The 17,766-nt window shown below is 39.6% G+C and overlaps 1 long non-coding RNA gene across 2 annotated transcripts in view; it reads right to left on the bottom strand.

The window, feature by feature from the left end:
• Positions 1–3,425: 3,425 nt before the first annotated feature.
• LOC146768456 (uncharacterized) overlaps positions 3,426–17,766 on the bottom strand; it is a 30,850-nt gene continuing 16,509 nt past the window's right edge. The window contains exons 2-3 of one of the 2 annotated variants that reach the window (XR_014953450.1): positions 8,348–8,461; positions 3,426–8,224 (exon numbers count right to left, since the gene is read on the bottom strand). This is a non-coding gene — a long non-coding RNA (uncharacterized LOC146768456). Of the gene's footprint in view, positions 8,462–17,766 lie in introns of both variants that reach the window. The other variant, XR_014953449.1, reaches the window with a different exon arrangement.

Raw genomic sequence — 17,766 nt, 5'->3', positions numbered from 1 at the left:
TCCCCTGCTTTGACAGAGAGGAAGGCTCTGTTCTTCAATTGCATTTTACCCCTCTCCCATTCAGCCATTCTGTCATCCTCGTGTCATCATGCAGAAAATATGCAAGGTACATACTGAGGCTGCAAGGAGCAGCAATTAACCACAGAGCCACTGCACTCTAAATAACCAACCCTACAAAAAAATTTTGTTACTGCAAAGGCTCCATCAGCAGTGATCAGGATGGCAGAGCACTTTGCTATTGCTGTGTTCTATGCTGTATTTACAATCTGCTTTGGAAGTGCAGAAATTGCACCTATTCCCACAAAAAATGTCCCTGCTCCCTTTCATATGATGATAAGAGGGTGGAAGAGGGTGGTTATTGCAACATCCCATAGTATAATCCTGAGGGGTATAGGACAAACTCAAACACCCACAGAATACAAAGTAAAAGGATTCTGACAAACAAAAAGCCTGAATTATATGTAGGGTAATGACTAGGAAAACCCTTATGCTAGGAAAATACAGCCCTGTGAGGAATCATCATTGCTCCCACAGTATAAGTATTGTAAGACACATGCTCCAGTTTTGCTGAAGCAACAATAAATCTGACACACACAAAAAAAAGCATCAGTCCTGTTGCCTGGTTAGCCTTACTTAAGGTTAAAATACTTAGAATCCCATTCAGTACAGTAAGCATTTAATCAGCAGTTTCCTGGGTTTGCTCTTATGCTCCAGAGATACCATTCCCACACAAAGTTTAACTGCAGAAATAAATGTGTATTTCCAGATTTGGCTATTTATAAATGAAATCAAAATAATTACAACAATAAGAATAAAAAAAACTACAGTTCTTTAATAGCCATTTATGTTCTTTTTCTGTAGGAGAATGCTGAATTTCAAATTCAGCCCTGGAGATATTTTTCACTCTCTCTAGACTAAGTTAATGTTCAATCCTGAGATGCCTGAAGGGAGCCGCTTGCCAGCACTGGAGGAGGGTTTGGAGTCATTTCCCCACCTCCTGGGCAATTTACTACCTTCTTGGTAAGGTATCCTTTGGGAAGATAATGGGTCCTTGGCCCTCATCTACATAATGCTCAACGGTTGTTTTTGATGTTCCAAATGTAAGGTGTTTTCCAAAAAGTTCCCATTGAGACATAACAAGCTGGCAGTGTTTCCCTGAAAAATCCCAAGTACTGAATCTTGTGGGAAAGGATGCTGACTCACTGGTTCAATACTGAACTCTGATATGAAGACTTAGGATAGTCACATTACTCAGGCAAGAAGAAAAAAGCAATAGAAATGAGAAAGCAAGAATGAAGAAAAGACACTCTTATGTTTCCTTATGAATGCAGTCATATTGTAAGAAGAGTGAGGTTAGACTCATTTGTCATACATGGCTTCAGCTGATGTGCATGAATTTGTTTTATTCAGGTTCACTGTGTTGTGCCTAGGGAATACAAATTCAGAGTTGAATTTTAAATTGCAGGACTTAGATAACTCTGCTTTTATTCCAATCCATGAAAAAGGTCCTCCTCTCCTTTCTCTCCACCAGACTCTGAACACCCTGTAGTACTCCATTCTTTGAGTAAAACCTGAAATGGATGAGAAAATCATTCTTTAAATTAACATTTTAGAACTTCTGAATTCTGGCATCGGAATTATGGTATGATTTTATTTATATGTGATTTATCATGTCTTCAGGTGCACAGTTTATTTGGAAAAGTAAAAAGCAATCTTCAGGCTCATATCAGACATGAAAATACGTCTTACTTTTTATATTTCTTTTAAAATTATTATTTAAGGTTTATGCCTGGAATTTTTCACGTGTCCAAGGCTTACTTGTTTCTGAGAGATTCGTAAATGTTTTAAAGGAAGGACCTACTGAAAAATTAAATTGCCACAGGCAAGTCAAATAGAGCCAGTCTGTACCACTGCCAGTGCAGTTATGGCCAGCAAAGATAGTCATTGCTACAAAAGGAAATATTTCAGTGTTCAGACAAAGAATTATAAGGGGGAAACACTATTTTGGTGTTTATCCAGAGTAAGAAGATCTCCTTGCTTCTGGAAAGATGGGCTGAGAAGAAATGGATACAAGCTGGTTTTAGCTCAGCTGTACCATGCGGGATTACCCGAGCGATAACCGCAGCGCTGGGAGCCAGCCCAGCGCCGACATCCTGCCTCAGCCCTCTCTTCCCCCGGAGGCAACGCCGAGCGCCGACCAGAGACATTCTTGTGGAAGCTCAGATTTCAGATCCACTGGCTTTTCACTTCTACCTCCCAAGCAAACATCGGCTGGTTGTGCCAGAGGGGAATTTTGAGTCCACAGAGACAGACACCTGATTATCCAAAAACTTTCTGGGTTATGCTAATGTGTCTGGTTTCAGTCTGGTCTCTGCAAATTTTCTGTGAACCCTGCTTCAGTTCCTCTTTTCTTGTGAATTTCTCTGTGAACAGAAATTTCAGTGGATGCCTGGTCTTGCTCAGACTGATGTTGCACAGCAGTATACCTTGATTTATAGCTTTTTCCATTACTGACAGCATAAATGAATGACTGGGCTCTGCAGCCTACCCCAGATCAACCTTGTCTTCTTGCTGCTAGGGCTCCACCAGTAGAAAGGGCCCTGGGGTAATAGAAAGAATAATGAATGAACTGTCTAATATCTGGAGATGCATTTCCAGCTAGAGGACAAATCAGGAGTTACCACTAAGGAGCAGCTTCTGGGAACTCCTGTTAGCTTACTTGCTTCTGGAAGCAGCAGGAAGCCCAGGAAAGGGTTAGTGCCTGCTTGCTGCTTGTTGATGGCAAAAACAGAGAAAAAAAAGTAATCTCATCTTAAGTCCATGGGTCACTTCACCAGCTCACCCTGAGTCAACAATTTGGTTTTCTTTTAAATGCTTGATTGAATATCAATATGCTGCAAGTGGAGAAGCAAAGTTATTTAATATTGTCTCTGTCAATTGCAGTGAATGCTTCACATTTCTCTGCTCAGTCCAATGGCTTTGTGCTCAGAAAGATTTGGCACCAAGGTTTATTTGAATATGGCCAGAGAGGGAGTTTTGGCTTCGATGGTCACTAAGTGCATCTGTCTGGCACTGTGCTCTGTTCCTTGCCACAGGCACAGCACCACCTCACTCACAGAGCCCGCTGAAACCACGGGTGGGCTGAGCCCAGAGGGAGTCAAAGATTTCATCTGATGTGAAATACCCCCTTCCTCTGCCACCAGGGGTTGAGGGAACTCCAGCTGCAAGTCAAAGACTTTAGATCATTCACACAGGAAAATTTAAAAGTACATTTGAGTTCAAAACAAGAGGTTAAACTAATCTTTTCCTTCTGAAAATACTTATTTATTTGAAGTTAAATGGGTAATCCCCCACCAAGTGAAAAAAAAAGCAAATGTAGTATGTTTAACTGAAAGCATTTCAAAACAAAGGAGAAAAAACATAAATTCTTTTCATAATCCTGTTTTTATTTTCGAAGCATAAAAGAGATGAGCTGACGTGTAGCATGGATGTCAACTCCACTTGACTGCAGTAAGTGGAGTGGTTTCTGTTCACACAAAAGTTATATATACCTCTAAAATTAGGGGGAAAAATTATTTAAACCTTCAGAAATAATTAAATTGTGTGTAAATTGTGTCTGTTTCTAGTTATATAAGTGGTTTGATCTGTTTGCTTAGAAGGCAGGGGACAAAAAAAAAAGTGTTATCTTACACAGTGTAAATATATTGTGGATCTATTTTCTTAGTTTAAATGGATGCCAAACATGTTTCCTTTAGCAGGCACTGTCACATACAACTTGTGGGACGTAGACAGAACTATTTAATTGCTCTGTGCAAAAAAGACTAAAAGTACTGGCTTAAAACCACCTACAACGAAGAAAGACTAGAGAAATGGGGACTGAAGATATCCCTAGGTTTCTGACTGTAGCAGGTCTCTTCTGTCAGTTGCCTTCTTCTTCTGCCTGAGAGGACTGTGAGGAATAAAATGAACTCATTTACCCTTGGCTTAGATAATTTTTTTTTTTAAAAAAGCCCCAATTTTGTTACATTATGGTAGGTTAGGTTTGTGTAGGTCCGCTGTCCCTGGTGCATCCCTGTTTTTCTCTGTCTTGCAGGCTGTTCTTTGTGGGATACCTTGTACAGACTCTTAATAAAGTCAGATTAGTGAATCAAACCCACTAAAGATCATATCCAAAACAAATAGGGCCCGAAGTTGCCAAGTAAGAAGGATTTTGCCTGCACTCCTGAATCTCTTCAGAAGAGAAGCCAAACTTTTAAGAGAGTTGGCAGAAGGTATTAAAGGAGCTTTTCTTACTGAGTGAGAGAAAAAAATGGGTGTTGATTACCTTCAAAACAACTCAAATACAGACATTCTTACATGGCTTTTTTTTTAACCTGAGTTATCTGTTACTTTTTATTTCAGACAAAATTCATGTTCAACAAACAGTGAAAGTGACCTTTCTTTGCCATTGTGTAAGACTTTCTTTCTCAGAAGTGTAACTGGTTTTTATTACAGAAATGAATAATTCATGCATAGAAAGACCATGCATGAAGGAAATCAGTTACTTAGCCATTTCTGGAAGAAAGGTCCTTCATTTTTTTAATAACTGCTGATGTTTCTGCTTTACCAGCCTATGTGCATTTACACTGTCCTGAATCAAAAAAGGCCTTTACACTTGCAGAGTGTAACTTGTCCTTCTTTCTGTGGCCCTGGAATAGATGATGAGGAATGATGTAGTGATGAAATGTTTCAGAAGAACTGGCACACTGAAGATATTTGAGCCCAGACTACATCCTGGATCTGAGCTGCCTTTCGATTCCAGCACACCTGTGATTAGGGTCCAGGCTTTCAGCTCTGCCCCAGTGTCTATGACCAAGTACACCAAACCCTCTCCCATCTTTTTTCTCCCATCCATGCACTCCTCAGTGGGGTGGAAAAAACACCCCTGTGTTTCCAATCTGAAGTCTTATTTGCTCCATGGACATGGAGAAGCAGTCTGAAATGTGTCTGCTGCAGGCAGTTCATCCAATTGTCCATGCTGAACAGCAGTTCCACGGCTAAATAATCTTCTATTACAAAATGCCTGAGAAGAAAAAGAGGTCTGAGGGAAGTGCAGGAGACTGGGACTACAAGAAGAGTAGAAAATAGTGATGGAGCAAGGATAAAATAGGAGTCAGTATAATTAAAGCAGCAGTTTGGAATATGATGCTGTGTTGTAGCTCTCACAAGGGACATCTCATGAGTGTTAAATTCTCTCTTGGTCATAAAAGAGCTGCTCCAGAGGGGGCCATTGGTGACCTGCATACTTAGAGGTGAAAACCACAACTGCGCCCTGAGAAGGAAAGGAGGAAAGTAGAAGTGAAACACACTGACAAACTGAACCAGAATCCAAGCAGAAGGAAGAAAGCAGCAAATTTCACTTTCTTTCACCCAAAAATATGCAGGCTGAATATGCATTGACTTTACATATATTTATTTACTATATGATTCCAGACAGAATGTCCCAATGGGCAATAGGCCCAAACTGAAAAACAGGAGATTCCTTATGAACATCAGAGGTTTTATCCATATTCTCCTATGAACATGAAAAAAAAAGAAGGAAAAAAAAAAAAAACCCAAAAATTTTTTTTTTACTGTGTGGATGACTGAACTCTGGAAGAGATTACTCAGGGAGGTTTTGGAGTCCCCATCCTTGGAAGTATTTGAAACATTTCTGGATGCAGCCCAGGATGACTGGCTCTAGGTGCCCTGTTTGAAGGGGGGGATATACCAGTTGACCTCCGCAGGTCCTTTCTGTCCCCAACCATACTGTGATTCTGTGATTCTGTGATTCTGTGAATGTCATAGTGTATCTTCGTGCTATGTTGGACTTGGCCAGAAGAAGCAGAGGCCATACATGGTGTAGGCCTATGTCGCCATGGTTCAGTCACCTGGCACCATCTCCACAGGGGCTGTGGCACATGCTTCACAGTCACTGGGGAAGCAACAGTGCAACAAGCTGTCAAATGCTTCTAGACTCCATTTTCTTCTGCCTCTCTGGGACTGATTTTTCCTCCCAGGAAAGCCACTTGTATCTGCTTTAAAAATCTGTACTTGAAGAAAAAATCATCTCTTTATTCTAACAAAGAGGACCTGAAAATACATGGTGTGTATGTATGCTTAAGTCAGAAGTGCACCTGCATCAGATGATAATTATTCTGTATTTTTAGCATCAGGGTGGACAAATCTTTCTATTTTCTCCATTGAACATTAAAAAAAAAAAATCCTTCCTGTTACACACCCAGTACTCACAAGGATTGTTATTCCAAAGGTGCTGTCCACTTTGTTAACACATGCACAAAAGTTGCTTTAAAGTAAATGGATATATGCAGCCTGGCTTTATTTTAAGCATTTCATTTCTTTACTAATGTGACATTTTAGCTTGGTTGGAATGATTGCTAAATTTTACAGTCCCTAATTCTTCAGTTCAAATGCTGAAATTCTAATGCTGATTTAATATGTTCAGCTCAATATTCAGAAATAGACACTAGGTATTTTCAGAATTGCACTATTGCTTATCTTGATTTTGCTATTAAATAATCCTTAAACTCTCAGTTTTAGTGAACACAATTTACAAGAAAATCCCTCATTTACTTATATAAAACAAGCTTAAATAAATGTCTTTATACTTCTTTCATGTTTTCTTTTTCTGATTAAGTAGTGATAAAAATGAATTAAGAATTAAACTGTTTCTCACCAAAGCCTTTTTTCCAGACAGTAGAAGCTTCCAGAGATTCAAGATTAAGGGATTCTACCTCATTAGACAGCTCAGTCTTGCCAATCTGTTTACATGGAGAACAAATGAAATACAAGAATTAAGATGGTTTCAGAATTCAAGTAAAACAGCTCTGCAAGATGCTCCGAAGGCAATTCAGCAGGGCTTCTATTGCAATTTCTATTTAGTAAGATATGATAAATCCATTTGCCTGACCCTGAATCTCAAGCTCTCCAGTCTGGTGGTAGAGATTTGTTCCACTTAACCAGCTGTAGCAAGAGTGGCCTTGACTGAACTGAGGCACTCTACAATGGCTGTGAGACAGTGCTGAATGTCCACACTGCTTGTGCCATTTTTTTGCTCAGCACAGGCAGACCAGGAGTCTGGAACTCTCTACTATTCTGTCTACAGATTTAGGTATTAAAAGAGTTATATCACTTCCCTCTTCCCCTCTGTGTATTGGCCTGTCCATTTCTCATCATCACTCTTTATGAGTTGTGTTCAATAACACTCCCAGATGGTTTTTAAAAACATGCTGGTTTAACATTTCTTAAAAACAAAAAACAAAACAACAAAAAAAAAACCAAACCAGATTCCCATCAGACATAATTTTACAGTCTTATACAAATGTTGAATTCCCCTCATTATTCCTGTTGACTTTGGCTTCACTTAAATCCTGTGGTTGTGCATTAGTGCTTCTCCATAATATAAGACCATTTCCCTTTAGTAAGATTTACACTGCAGAGCTTTAAAAATGACTAAGTATCTCCTTGTTCTTGCAAGAAAGTCAATAAGGTGTCTTTTACCTGGCTGTCTATTCTTATTTCTTTCCAATTTAAACAGTCCTGTGATTATTTGCTCTTTGGTGTAATGCTTTGCATAGCCCATGAAGATAATTTGCAGATTAGACCAGAAGCAGGCAAGAGAGGAGGAAAATGGACAAGAGGAAGCCAAGTATGGAGGAACTGAGTATAGGAGGGCTATGAATGTCCGTTGAAATTCTTTCTCAGTATGTTCTTTAGACATAAAACTTGTTTTCTGGGTGTCAGTGCATGCAAGTTCCCCAATGTGAGTGGCAGGTAGCCTTTGGTAAGTGGGACAGGGAAGTAAAACAAAGAAAATCTGAGACAAATCAGAAAATTTTGAAAACAAAGAGAGGTGAGTAAGATCTGTTGATGTGTCTGATGCAGCAGGATCTAAGGATCTGATTACCAGTTGCAAAGGGACTCCAGACAAATAAAGGTGGGAACAGACCAACACTATGTTGTTTTGCTCATCAGAAGTGAGCATGAAGCTTAGACAGAAGTGTAACTTGTCACCTTGTCTTGCTGGCTGACCACAATGATCGTAGCATGTTATGAATGATGGGTTCACATTTAACTTTTCTCTTGATTTTTGATGTTGGGTTGGGGTTTCTTCCTTCTAATTTTCTTGGGGTGCTAGGCACTTCTGCACTATCCACTCAGGCAAAGTGTACTTATATCAGCATCTCTGCAAGTACAGGACCAGCATGGAATTTTCAATTTTTTTAGAAAGTCTGTATTTTTCAAAAGCAACCCATTTCAATGAGAGCTTGCATGCCAGCTTTCTTGGGAAGAATTTTGAAGTGTCTACCTGGAATTTCCAGTGAAAACAGGCTGATCAGTTTCCATAACTGTTTGTAAAGGTACATATTTGGGATGTGAGAAATCTGAAGTCAAGTCCTTTGCTCCCAGAAAGGTACCACTGCTGGTATAAAACAAAATAGAAAAGACTGAGAGAGTGTTAACCAAAGAAAGACAATAACATAGTGTGAAGGCACTTACAATGGGGAAGAACAATCTTCAAGTCCATGGACTGAATACAAAATACAGACCTCACTCAAGTCAGATACATTTTGTGTGTATTTCCTAGAGCTCCAAGGTGTTGAATTATGGTAATATATTTCAGTAAAGAACGTTGAAAAAATGTCATTACACTCTATAATTCTAGATTAACTGACCTTCATGGGCATGAACTAGCATGCCAAATAACATCTGAGCTATGCAACATGATGACGTTAACATGTCTCTATACACCTGTATAACCTTCCCCAATATTCCTTGTTGGTGCTCACCATACACTACCACTTTGGGATCTTATGTCTCTTTTATCCAAGAGCAGAACCCAAATGAGCAACAAAACAGATTACTGTTGATCTTATTCCTGCCTAAGAAGGACAAGACTTCAGAACAAGACTTCAGAAACAGCATATGTTGAGAGGCAAAAGATGCATTTGTGATAACAAAGTTTTATGTCAGCCTTGATGTTACTAACATCGTCTTTTTACTTAGGAAGTCCTTAAACTGTTTCATAAAAAACTGGCTTAAACTTAATTGAACCTAAAAACATAGTTCCCAATTAATAGAGATGTTAATTTAGTTTTTACTGAGATGCCTTCAAGAAATGTAACATGGCCTAATTTATTGTGCCCATCTCAGCCTGAGCTGTTTGTGTCTGCATGCTTCTCATCTCCTTTCAAGATAAAATCCAGTCAGCTCTTCCAGTAACCAAACCAGTGGCCATGATGCTGACTTTCATGTTTTTACTGTTGGACTCAGCTCCCAGTAAGGTACTGGCTACTGTTGTCAAAGCACCACAGGCCTGCAAATAGACCCAAGCTTGTTGCAGAATCATTTATTCCAATAGCTAACTAGAAGTCTGTTAAATCTTCCTCACAAGCAAATGATAATCTATCTACTCATCAGCATAAAATTTTCCCTTAACATGAAGGGATACACAATATGTTGGCTGCATCATATTTTCCACTCCATCATCTCACTAAAATATCTATACCTGAATGCTTGGAGAAGCGAGTCATTAGGCTAAAGTTAGGCATTAAAATTTATTTTCTAAGAAGACTAAAAAACTGGCTTGGAGTCTTTTACAATTTCTTGCTTTCACTCATTTGTCTTGTCCCTTTGCCACTTTTGGTTATCTCATCTACTTTGGCTCTTTGAAAGAACAGAACTGCTACAGCAAGAAGGAAACCAATAAAACCATTTTCTGAGATGCTAACAACCCTGTGACTCCTGTGCAATTGGAAAATCCAAGCTATCATCATACTTCTTTGTCTTCTTGACAGTCAAAAATGGTGAGCATAGTCTCAGTACAGACTATACTCTTGCATGAAGGTCTGATGACAAAGTCATGGTTTGGGCCATTCTGCAAAACAAATCTCCTTTCTGCCAGGAAGAAAGCATATATTTATCTCTTGATCTTATATAATGCCCAAGTCTTCTCTTTGAAATGATACAGAAAGTGCATCTCTCTGGAAACACCTGGATCACACTGGAATCAAGAGTTTATTCTGGTACCAGATCACAATTTCTCCCACTCTGTGGCTCCCATCAGCAATGAAACTCTTAATTCAAACTTGATCAATTTAAACAGTATTTTAGAAATATAATAGAGATTAACACTGGTTTTCTTACTGACACATCAAACTCACCTATTACTAAGAATAATTTTGCAAGACTGGATGATATTCCTTTAAGTTACATCCCCCAAATATGGCTAAATGCTCTCTTTCATTGTGTGTCCTGAAGTACAACTCCCTTGTCCCACTCGGGCAGGTGTTTGGAGCCTGTCCTGGGTACATACAGACATGGTCTCTGGCAGTGGTGGCCTCTAAGCCATGTCCCAGCCTCAGCTGGGCAAGTACCAGCTGGTCCTGACTGTCCCCATGCTGGGGACACGACAAGCACTGGGAACAACCCTAAGCCCTATGGATGTCCCAAGCAGCCTGAGGGCACTCTGTGTTTCTGGTTACAGAAGGCCATTTGCCTTCCCCTACACATTTCCATTCAACTCTCCCACTCACACACCATTGTGTCTTTCTCTCTGTAACCCAGGGATGACCCTGCAGTGTCAGTCCTCAAGCTTCCCATAGCTCACCACCACCACATCTTTCACTTCTCCCTCTCACACATTAGATGACAACCAAATCCTTAGGCAGCACAATCTGAATAAACTAATCTGAGTTTGTGGTAATAGTGGTGAATTAGGTGAACTAACACAAGTTTCCCTCCAGCTTCTATCTTTCCATTATATTTATGTCCCAGCTTTCTCCTCTCTCCTGATGTCCCTTTCCCTGCACCAGAGAGAAAGGCCCTTTGCACCACCACTGCAGACCCTGTTCACCCCTGCAGGCTCTCCTGGAACCAGCATGAGGATGAGGGGCCAAGCACCACCGAAGCCTTTTCAGCATTTGTTTCTCAGTTGACCCACAATAGCCCCAGGTGCTCAGTGAGCAGCGTGCTGCATGGGGCTGCTGCTTGGCCTTGCTCCTGTCAGCCCTCCCAGGGCAGCAGGTCTCTGTCCCAGCAGGGCCATCTCAGGGCTGTGCCTGGGTGTGTGAACATGCGATCCGGGCGAGCACAGGCACAGCCGGAATGGACACTTGGGCTGGGCAGCCAAAATCGTCCCTTTCTGCTGAGCAGTGGCTGTGGAAGCACTGGGCTCTTTGTGGGAAAACTCACCTCTGCAAATTTGCAGGCCAAAATTCAAATGTTGTCCCTATCTACAGTTGTGAAAGCTCTCTCTTGTTTCCTGTGTTCTACAAGGGACTGAACAATTGCTATTTGGGTCAAAATTTAATTCCAGTGTTGCAACAATGGATCATAATGACCTGAAGGTGTTGTGGACTTGTTTTTTGCTGTAGCAAGATGGACAGAGAATAGTGATTTTTCCTGGAGGTTCTCAAAGGAAAAGCCAGATTTTGTTAAAGATGCCATAAAGAATGATTACTTCTTTCTCATTTTATTGCTCCACTCTGCAATGACAAAATACATGAAACCTAACCACATACCTAGTCATACAAAGGCAGTCAAAAGCACATTACAAGTAATATATGATTCACCACAGTGCACTATCATTTATAATACAATTTTAATAATCCCAGAAAAAAATGGAATTCTTCAGCCTATGAGATTTTCCTGACTTGTGTGTCACAACCATTGGATTATTTTTCATCTAGCCTTGTTTCCATGAGGTTGACACAAAACAATATTAAGTTAATCCTGGGAGGAAGCAGGACTTAGGAGTATGTGTAAATTGAGTACAATAAACTAAATAAAAGTAAATTTAAAATAAAAATAATATTAATAGAATAAGGAGGCCTGATTGTAAATCAGAGATTTAGTAATTTTTGTAAATTGAAATGACTGCCATAGCCCAGGAAAATGAAAATCTAAAAGTGGTGGAAAGTGTTCAATTTTTTTGCCATCTGGCAAGCCTGGGGTCCAAAGACAATCCTAGACTTTATTAAAGTCAATGGTCTGACTGGATCATCATCCAGGTACAACAGAACTGCCTGGGCAAAAAACACCAGAAATGAATCAAACCAGTTACTGATCCATAAATAAATAAAAATCCATGAGTTATTGGAAAAATGTTTTAGAAATTAGAATCTCTGAAATGCTTCATGTTTTCTTTGAACCAAGCAGTAAATTGAGACAACTTACTACTTGACACATCTCTGCTGCTCATTTCCCATCCTGGAAAAAAAAAATCATGAATAGGCACAATTTCATGGCTATGGGCCCATGACTGCATTTCAGCAATGTCATACACAACCTGCTGTTTGCAAAGGCCTGTACAAAGTAGCTTTGAAAATTAAGAAAGGCATGGCAGAGAAAAATGGTTCCATGAGATGGACAGTCAGCACAAGCATGTTTGAGTGTATTTAGTGCCCAACTCTATGCACTGTAAGCCCAGCTGTGTGCACCAGTAGAATTTTTGCCTATGATAGTGAAGTGGGAGGTATTATTGAGTCACTTCATAGAAAAGATGCCTTGCAGGGGGATCTGGATACATTGGAGCTTTGAGCTACAGTTAATGGGATAAAATTTAAGTGTTGGACTCCACACTTTAGGATGAAGTAATGCCAAGAACAAGAATAAATTGGGAGAGGAGTGCCTTCCTCGGGAAAAGAAGTGAAGAGGGATGTGATCATTCTCCCTAGTATCCAGTGATAGAACATGTGGAAACAGTTCAAAGCTGCACCAGGGGAGGTTTAGGCTGGACATTTTAAAGTACTTCTTTAGTGAGAGGTGTTTAAACACTGAAATAGGTTTCCTAGAGAGATGGTCAATGCCCCAAGCCTTTGAGTGTTTAAGAAGCATTTTGGCAATGTCCTTAGTAACAGGCTTTAACTTGGTCAGTGCTGAATTGTTCAGGCAGTTGAACTAAATTATCATTGTAGGTCCCTTGCACTATACTATTAATTTCTATTCTATTCTATTCTATTCTATTCTATTCTATTCTATTCTATTCTATTCTATTCTATTCTATTCTAATTTACTCTTTTCTATTCCATTCTATTCTACACAGTCCAGTGGACTGGTGGGACGGATGAACCTGCTGTGTGCTCTACCAGCAATGTGCAGCTCCTCAGCTTGGACATTTTCTGAATGCAAAGACTAAATATTTAAACATGAAAGTGTTGCAGATTTTTTCACTCTCTCCTTGCCAAACCAGCTTCTGCCACCCAGCCCTCCTGTCGTTGTTTAATAAACGTGGGGGACAGCTGCTGGTGTAAACTGTGAGACAGGCTGTCATGGCAATCAGATGAAAGCCAGGTCCCCAGTGTAAAGGGGACAACCTGAAAGATAGACACTCTAAAATAGGAGAGATGGGAGAAAAATAACAACAAAATGGAAGACCTCCACAGAAAGCTGAAACATAGCTGACTATTGTTGAAGATGGATCAATAGTCCCTATAACCTCTAAAAACATCTCAACGTGTTTCTTCAGGCTACAGCTGGATCCAGCAAAGATGTCAGTGTCTGCATGAGTGATGCAGCTGGAGCAAGGCCCTGTGCAGGGCCATGTGGGTGCCAAGCTGGGATGAACCAGCAGGGGTAAGTGGGGTGACATGTTTGGCTGTCTGGCACAAAGGCGCCGTTTCATTCTTTGCGCCAAGGCCCATGCCAACCATGCTGCAAGGCTACCCGGAAAATTATATTTTGAAGCAAGAACAGAGCCTGCTTAATCCTCGTTAATGCAAAATCTCTGTTAAAAATGATGTGCGCATTTTTAGGAGTTTGTTTCAAGCTGGCTAAACCATGGAAAGGGGACATTCGTTATTAGCACTTCTCTTTAAGTGGATTAATTTCCATTCCTCCTGAAGTGAACCTTAGGGAGTAAGGAAGAATCACTTCCTAAGAGCTAATGGGGAAGGCGTCGCCTATATAACACCACCAAAAATATTCAGTTACTCTTTCCCCACAAAGCCACTGAGTAATTTTAAAAAAATAAAACATCAGAACACAGGGAAGTTTGCTTCTCTGTAATTTAGAAGCATAAAAGGGAACTGATGCTGTAATTACAGGCTGAAAACTCAAAAGCCTCATTTTTTAAAGTTGTTTCAGTGGATTTTTTTAAAGTTGGCATTAGCTCCTCCAAAGCAGGGACAAAACCTCCAGTCAAGGGCTTTGTTAAAATTTGAATTGACCTAGGAAGGGTGCTGGAAGGGACCCTGGCAGATCAGAGGAGCTTAGTCTGCCACAAGACAGAGGTCCAAGCCAAGTCTGGGATTTGCTGCAGACAGAATTAAGTGAAGAAGAGGAGATTTGCCATGCTGATGGTATTTTCCATCATACCAGATAAGTATTCTCACTTCACAGATCAGACACTTGAGGCAAAGAAATAATAAAATTGATTAAAAAAAATGCTGCTGAAGAAACAAAAAAAAAGCTATGTTAACACACCTTCTGTGTTTTTCTTAAACCTACTAATCCTTTGGGTTCTGATGTAGTTAGTGTATATACAGTATAGTTAGCTATATATATGTAGTATAGTTATATATGTGTGCGTACATAGTACAGCTAGCTATTCTTGAAATTAGCTAATTTAAGCTCAAATGCTGCAGGACCATCACAGCCTTTTAAGACATCTGTTGCTATGTCTTCAAACAAATGAAACGAAACCTGAAGGGAAAGATAGATTTTCAATGGATCTTTTCAGGGAAGCAAAGCTGGACAACATAACTTCAATATTATTGTGGCTTTTCCAATGAAGTTCCTTGTTCTGAGGTAAGAGAAACCCACCTCCTGTACCTCTGTGCCCTTTCTCAGTAATTCAAGCTGATGTTGTTGGTCATTTTCTGTTGGAAGGTCAAAGAGATGGTCTCCTCCCTCGCCTCAGGAACACACTGTCTCTTGCTTATGCCAGAACAATTTTTTAGGCAAGGATTCTGACTTGTTGTTTCCTTTCCTGTTTTGTTTTGCAGGGATTTTAAGCTCTTGGCTTCCAATCTCTCTTTTGCCTTTGTTTATTGCCATTTAGATTTTAGTTGTTTTTGTTAAGATGCTTCAGGCATGGATGCCCATAAATTAAAATGCATTATTATTATAATAAAACTGCATCACTGCTGAAAGCCAGACTGGCCAACATAGACCTCTAAATAGAGGGCTAAGTGAGAAGTTGGATGGTATTGACCTGTACAACATGCAACACAGCAGAAAGTATCTAATCTGGGAGGTGGAAAATATGGAGAGGAAATGTACAAAGCGGTGTTCATATAAGCTTCTGGTGACCTGTAAAGTTAATCTTTGAAAACTGGGATGACCATGAAAACCCTTGAAACTTTCATAGGAAACTGAGATGAATTATATGCTTATAAAACTGTGGTTGTTCTAAACTGTTGGGATTAAACGCTAAAACAGGCAGCATACTTTGACTCCCATCTCAAATGAGCCAACCAACTTGAGACAGCAGCAGCTGTGCACTACCACAATTACAGGGAGAGGCTGCTTATTGCAGCAGCCATCTATGAAATGAAGAGTTCAATGATCAAATAAAACAGCCTGCTCTATTTTTCAAGCTTCTCTTTGAATATTCAAATAAAAAGTTTTCATTTCAGTATTTAAAAAAAAAAATACTCCAGGTGGTTGTGCTTGTCATTTCACTGCTGTGTTTAACCCAACTCATGGACAAACATTCAAAGACTTAGCAGTTCTCTTTGTAAGTGTGAAAACACTAGGTAGGAACCATCCTGCATGAGCAGGAGCCCTGTCAATTGTGTTATAATTTTAGAACCTAAAATAGTAATTCTTACGTGCCAAAGTTGTCCATGAAGTAATGGAAATGTTTCAGAAGGCTTTCAGAAGAAAAGTCTTCTCTCTAAAGCAGATGTGCAAGGAAGACCTCCATCCAACGAGTCCTCAATAATGTGCTTCTCTCCATTTATTGTACAAGGAATATTGTTCCCTAATATAGATTCCAAAGTAGAGCCACTAGTTAGTTGCCTAAGTTATGTGACCTGGATTCAACTTAGGAATGTTTTCCATGTACACTTTTATTCTGGGGTGCCTCCCGTATGGAGACCTAAAGGTATTTCTATACATAAAGATGCACCACACTACCATGAAGAAAGCAAGTATTTCCATTTCCCCATAAGAAAATTGACCCCCAGAAAAGGGACAAAATTACTTAGGTTAGACATGTGGTGCATACTTACAAACTTAAGAACAATCTTGTCCTTTATTTTCAGAACTGCAAAGGAATAAAGTCCAAACCTGTAGTCAAATGCTGTCTGCAAAAGACTTAAAACACAACAAATAATCTCCCAAGCTCACAGCAAATTTACTGAGAAAACACCTCCTAGAGAGTAAATTCTAGAACCCACAATCTCTCATGCTAATGTATCTTTTTAATTTGTAGTTTATTAGTCTTGTTCATGTTCCTCTATTTTAAGTAAAAATCCATGAACTACCAGTAATTTAGGCCATCTGGTTGCCCTTAGGTCTGAAATGTTTTCTTACCATTTCTTGGCTGGTTTGATTTTTTAGCCTTTTCCAATTGAAAAATTATGGGTCCTGGTTTTTGTTTGGTTTGGTTTTGTTTGTAAAATATCTGATGATCTAACAAACAGAAAACCTTAACAAAATGTTCCTTGGAAAGAAATTCTAAAAGTCATGTCTGATTTGCCATAGGTTTCACCTTGATATAAATAATATTTCTTACAGCCAATAGGAATAAATACAGCAGATATTAGAGGCTGATCTAAAACTATATGATAATGACACTTGAATTCCTACTACTTTCATGGAAAGTCCTACTTTAAGTTTTGCTAATCAGGAAACAGGAAGCCCTACATACTTCTTTAAATGCCATGGTTGTTAAATTTCTGCTTTAAGTTCCCTTTGTTTTCATTTTTAGCTGTGAAAAGATACTCTGGCTTTTATGCACACATGGATGCCTTGCATTGCTATCCAGAGAATATGACAGAAACATCTCTTTCTGCTGAGCAGGAGCATCAGTCCTTCAGGTTTTAAATATAAAAGCAACTGTGTGGTATTATTAAAAAATATATTAAAACCAACTGAAAAATAGCAATAGATTCTTGAAGGGCAATGAGCATTATGGCTGATTTTACTGCTGCTCATTCTGTTAAGTACAGCTGTCAGCTGCTCCCCTCTAGGTTTTTGTCAGAACCTGGCCACAAGTCCAACTTGAAGGGCCCATCCTGGTTACTATAAACACTGACACAAGGGTGCTCAGCTTGGTATCTCACTCCCTCCCTCACTGCACAGGCATCTGAAATGTGCAGTAGATTCTGCACTTGAACAACTCCTGCTGTCTGGACCACTGATCTGAGTGGGTCCTAGTAGAAGCTGGAAGTACTAGATCTCTCTGTCATGGCTCTGACCTGGTTAAACACACACAAAATTCATCAGGGTTCATATTTTTATAAATATTTTGGGGCAACATAATTTAGGCCACATTAACTGAATCTCTGCCATGGTATTTCCCCCTTCTACTGAACTACAATTCAGTTATTCATACATGTTAATTAATAAACCTTCAAGAGCCAAAGCATAATACATAATTTATTCCTTGATGCCAGGAAAATTATACAAGAGACTTTGTATTCATTGCTCTGTTGCCAGTAGAACTGTACTCAAAAAACAGAAAATCAGGGAAAGACAGACTGCCCATTCTGTAATAGCATTGAAGGCATACATCAGACTTTACTTATCGTGTCCTTGAACAAAAATACATAGCCTTGA

Source organism: Lonchura striata, chromosome 2 (assembly GCF_050655825.1).
Source record: "Lonchura striata isolate lonStrDom1 chromosome 2, ASM5065582v1, whole genome shotgun sequence".
Lineage (NCBI taxonomy): Eukaryota > Metazoa > Chordata > Aves > Passeriformes > Estrildidae > Lonchura > Lonchura striata.
Note: the sequence above shows the minus strand (reverse complement) of the source record. Positions and strands in the feature narration are given on the sequence as shown.